The sequence below is a fragment of the Sycon ciliatum genome, chromosome 2 (assembly GCF_964019385.1).
Source record: "Sycon ciliatum chromosome 2, ocSycCili1.1, whole genome shotgun sequence".
Classification (NCBI taxonomy): domain Eukaryota; kingdom Metazoa; phylum Porifera; class Calcarea; order Leucosolenida; family Sycettidae; genus Sycon; species Sycon ciliatum.
This window is the reverse complement of record NC_088644.1, coordinates 14,590,926-14,596,754: the sequence shown is the minus strand read 5'-3', so window position 1 is coordinate 14,596,754 and position 5,829 is coordinate 14,590,926.

The following is a 5,829-nucleotide window of genomic DNA, read 5'->3' as shown; positions in this document are numbered from 1 at the left end:
AGAATGGGTGTGCGTGTGGGTTCAGTGAGGAAGGTGGGTGTGGGTCCAATTGCATGGTTTAGTTACTAGCAGACTGATCCAAGGTTATGCTGTCAGATGCAAATCTCCATTCCCTGATGGAAACTTTGCTTGGCCAGAAATCTTCTTCGAGAACCTGGTCAGCATGCTCAGCCGGAACGACAAGGTGAGCATAAGCAGTACCAAAGTACTTGGAATTGAGCAACTGAGGACGTCAACTGCTTTCTTTTTGCACCACTCCCTGATAGAGTCAGCCTCACACCCAGGATCGACATTTCCGAGGTAGAAGCACTTCCGCTTGATCCTTTCTGCCCCCTGGAGGCTGCCTCGCTTACTGGACATCGGCTTTTTGTACTGTGATGTAATAGAACGCTGCAGTGCGGGAGCACGAGTCATGTGTCGGCGTGGAGGATACTGCCAACCATTACGGTCAGTGTCACCAGGAGTGCCAGAGCTGGTCATTCGCGTGCCATGTTTGGGTGCGGTAGGTGCGTACTGGGAACCTACTTGTACAATGGGCTCTGTAGAGGATGCGCCATGAATGGTAGAAGTGTACATATTTGGACCTACTTGTACATTGGGCTCTGTAGTAGATGCACGTGAAAGGGTGGCAGCGTACGTATTCGGTTGGTACCGAGTTGTTAGTGGCACTCCCGGGGCTCGCACTTGCTGACTTTTGAGCTCCCCCATCTCTTCCCGCAATCGTGACAATTGGGCTTCGAAGTTTTCTTGCGAAGACTTACTTGTTTCAATCACATTTCGTAGTTGCGAAATCTCATTTGAAATTGCTCGGACTACGTCTAACAGTTCTGATACAATTGGTACCATACCGGTTTCAGATGGCGCTCCTCTGGCTGGTGCGCTGGCTACCTGGCCCTGCTTACGGAGAGCGAACACGAGGTCCGCCCTGGATAGGTCGTCCCATCCTGGAATTCGGGCGTCCTTGGCTACCTGCTGCAACACATTGAACTCGATCAGGGCTAGGTCTAGGGTTGAGTCAGCCATAGCTGTGCTTCCTTGGTCAGTGCTCGACAAACAAAACAAAAGTAAGGAGCCGATTGGTGGAGCAACAAAATTTGTTTCCACCTACTACCACACCAAAAAAGGAATGCCATGGATATATCCGGAAAATGCGAAAATTTTTCAAAAAGACCTACGGAGGACCAACGTAGGAAATCCATAGAGAAATTTACGTATGAAAGTGGTGTCCCGACATATCACCGAACGACAATTCCCCGAGCGACAGTTCACCGACTGACAGCTCACCGAAAGACAGCTCACCGAATACCCAGTTCACAGAATGCCCATTTCACCGAATGCACAACTCACAGAATGACAGTTCACCGAGCGGCCAATTCGCCGAACAGACATTTCACCGAAAGAAAGAAAAAATAAAGAAGGACGGAGAGAATTTTGAATTTTTAAATATATTTCAAGGAATACCCAGAGGCCATTAAGCCTATCGAGGCGGTCTCCATTTGTGTACAGAGGTGAGCAGATCAATGAAGAACAATAGACAAGCAGCGAAAATGTTGCAATCACTCCACAACCAACGTTGAAGAATTTTTAATTTTTAAATGTACTGATATTTTACACCCAAAACGTGGTAAATTGAACCCTTACTGTTGATGTTTCAACCAGCTAACACAGTGTTTTACTCTTTGAGTTTTTCCGGCCTGGAAAGCCTGTCAGTGAGGCGCAAGAACTTGTAAATCATGTCCTGAGGGCCAGCATAGTGGCAGGAGTGTGTGGTCAAAATTTCACTCAAATCCACTGAGAAACACCAAAGTTACGGTCAATTGAATGCCATATGCTCATAATATTGATGTATTGACCCGCACTGAAACATGGTTGACCGACACTGTTCCTGATAACTGTATAAACATACCGAACTACACCGTGCACAGACAGGACAGGCAGACTGGGAGAGGAGGCGGTGTCTGCATGTATGTTAGAGATGAGTATAATAATCGGAGATTACACCACTCCTCAGACGTGGAAGTGCTTGCTGTGCAGATCAATGTATGCCAACAACCATTGACCATATTCGGCGTTTACCGAGCGCCAGCGGTACCTGTAAGCTTCTGGTCGATCCTCACTGACTTGATCGACGACTCGCTGAGACGTGCACCAGCCTCCACCTGCTCTATTGTTCTAGGAGATTTCAATGTGAATGTACAAGATCCTAATCATACACACTACTCTCATGTACAAACACTCTGTAGTGATTTCGACCTCCGAAATGTTGTCACCTCACCAACCAGATATCCAAGCGGAACAACGATAGATCTAGTATTAGTACCCAACTCCACTTTCACCACACCACCTGCAGTACTCAGCGGGACTGATATTGTCTTCAGTAGTTCGACTGTAATTGCGTGTGATATTTCAGACCATAATCTGGTTCATGTTCATTTCACCGTCCATTCTGATGCTCAGCCACACCAGACGAGTAGACAAATACAGATACGTAAGCCACCAGTTCGGTCTCTGAATATCATAGATTTCCAAGAAACAGCCACTGAGAAAATGTGCAACCTGTCCCACCACGCTAGTGCCTCATCGCCAGAGTCTCTAAACACACGCATTGTACATTGGCAGACTGCAGTTCAGGGTGCACTAGACGAGCATTGCCCTGTTAAACGTGTGAATATCAAGAAAGCATACGCTCCAGCCCCATGGATGGATGATGAACTCCGCCTTCTATTGTTTAAGCGCAAACGGGCGCACCGTGCAATGCTCAGACACCCAGACCAGTCAGATCTCGTACAACAGTTTAGAGCACTTCGCAGGCAATGCAAATACCTAACTAGAAAGAAACGGTCGACATACTTCCAAGAACAACTTGTCTGCCACAGAGGCCACCCAAGAGAACAGTGGGGTATTATAAACAATCTACTTGGCAGAGCTAAAGCAAATCAGGAACCTGCTGCTAATGTCTCCGACATCACAAAGACATTTGCGAAAGTCGTGAACGATCCCTCGATTTCTGATAGTGCACCTTGCATGCCCCACGGCCCTCTACCTGAATACTCATTAGCTCAGTTTTCATCAGTCAGTGTTCCGGAAGTGCAATACTACATCCAACGCATGAAAAGCCGTAAAGCCACCGGACCAGACAATGTTCCAGTTGCTGCTTACAAGTTAATCAACGATGAGATCGCTCCCTCACTATACAAGTTGTTATCTGAATCTCTGACGTCTGGTGAATTCCCAGCTCCGTACAAGTCAGCCCATGTTCGCCCCATCCACAAGCGCGGTGATAAGTCGGTCTCCTCCAACTACAGACCAATTTCACTGCTCCCCCATATGTCAAAGCTACTTGAGCACATAGTGCATGATCAACTCATACGCTACATCCAGAATGCACCACCCGCACTGCAACATCTCCCTGCAGAGCAATTCGCCTACCGCAGAGGCCACTCCTGCGAAGACTTGCTGACTTGTGTTACCAACGATTGGATGCTCGCCTTGGACAAGGGTGACTACGTAGTGGCTGCCTTCCTTGATATGTCAAAGGCCTTTGACACTGTCAACCACAACATGTTACTTCAAGAACTACTTGAGATTGGTATTGGCGGAGTCGCTCTGCAATGGTTTCACAGCTACCTTACAAACAGACAACAGTGCGTGGTCACTAAGACTCAACAAGGGCAACCATACACAAGCAACAGAGGCGTTCCACAAGGCTCTGTTTTAGGGCCGTTTCTATTTAACTTGTCCGTGAGGAAACTCCCCGCTGTGCCCAAACACTGCAAAGCCCGTCAATACGCAGATGATGTGTCTTTATACAGGGCGGGGAAGAATGTCCAGAACTTATGCAAAGACCTCACAGAGGACATCATCAAAGTAAAGGAATTCTTGGCAACGAGAGGTCTTATGTTGAACTCCTCGAAAACCCAGCTTGTTGTGTTCAGGCCAAAGTCGAAACCTCTTGACCCCGATGTCAACGTTCAGATTGAAGATGTCACCATCACCCCTAGTGCACACGTGAAATACCTCGGTATAGTTCTTGACGAACATCTCTCCTTTGGAGTTCACATTGCACAATTAGAACGTAAAATAGGCTGTAAGTTAGGAATGTTTAGAAAGGTCCGAGACCATTTAACGATCGATGCTAAGAGGGCTTTCTACATCTGTTCCATTCAGTCCATACTTGAGTATGGGTCTAATTCCTTTGCTCACTGCCTTTCTGCCTCCCTCCATGACCGTGTTGTCCGACTTAGTAATAGAGCGCTGCGTATTGTATTTTGCATGCCCCGCCTATCTGATGTCTCCCTTGTTCTTGCCCGCTACCATATCATTCCCTTGTCTGTCAGGTACCAATTCAAGCTGTACGTTCTAACGTACCGTGCGCTTCATGATCTGGCTAGTGTCTTTGTTGCTAACTGTTTCTGTCTCCGCTCTAATTCTACCTGCACTAGTTCTCGCACCCGCTCTCAAGTGTCCTCTTCCCTTGCTCTTCCGACAGCCAAACGTCGCTATGGTTTATTTTCTGTCACTTTCCTTGGCTCTGACCGCTGGAGTGCCCTCCCAGCGGAGGTCCGCTCAAGTTCTTCCTTGCATACCTTCCGTAATTCTGTTCTTCATTTTTTAGGGTACCCTGTCAAAAGGCCTTAGGCCTGTGGGGATTGCCCTATCAAAAATTTAATAATAATAATAATAATAATAATATGAAATTTTTGGGTGATGTGCCCCCTTAACCGTGGAAATGTAGTAATTTTTGCACGCAAACCTGACACATGCACTGGTTATGCGACGTCTGACTGTACATGTACATGTACTGCATTTGCCACATAACGTGCAACCAGCGCCAGTACGTCAGTGCCAGCATTTCAGCCCTGCGAAACTGAGCGCCAGTGACGTTAGCCTGACTACGAACCAGTCATTACAATTTTTACAGTAGAATTTCGTTGAGCTGTCTTGTCGGTGATATAGCCATTCGGTGAAATGTCTTTCTGTGAAGTGTCTTTCGGTGAATTGTCCAGTCGGTGGATTGTCAATTCGATGATTTGTCTTTCGGTGAAGTGTCTTTCGGTGAAGTGTCTTTCGGTGAATTGTCATTCGGTGAATGGTCGGTAAACCTATGAAAGTTGCCCTCGATCCCCGGCGCGTACAACGAGGAGCACGTCGAACCTGCCGCTCGGCAAACCTGAAAGAAAGCACCACTCCCTGCTCAATACACAGTGTTTCGGGGAATTCACCCCTCATCAGTTGAGCTTGAGTAGGCTGAGGAAGATTGTGGCTGAAAAGCACCACTTATATACTGCTCTCCAGGCCAAACCATCACCAGGGATACAAACTTACAGAGACGCTTTGTTTCCAGCGCGACAAACACCTCGTGAAGCCCCAGGTAGCAGCGTGAGTCAGAGTCGCTCATGGAGTGGTGCTAAACAGACGTTGAGAGCCAGTATCGCTATTCACAACGCTGTCACCTCCAACAACTAGTCGCACGTCCGCGTGAGGGACAACAATACGAACTTAGAAGTTGCGACTTCGGCGGTAATCTCAGTAACATGTCAGTTTTGTTATCGCACGTCAGACTTTTTCGAGCTCCGTAGTTTTTCGTGCGATTTATCAGCCCAGCCGGCACCAGGCCGGTCTGGAGGTAGTTACAGGGTAGAAGAGAAGAGTGGTGAGTAGTAGATAGTCTAGGTAGTACTAGTAGGTAGACACAGGTAGCTATGCCGGCCAGAACTGCCACTCGCAGCCTGACGGAATCGGAAATAAAACTTTTGAGCTCCATCCCTGAAATTGAATCGTCCGTCTTTGAAATGGTCAAGACGCTGTCAGCGCTCGTGTCGGAATCTG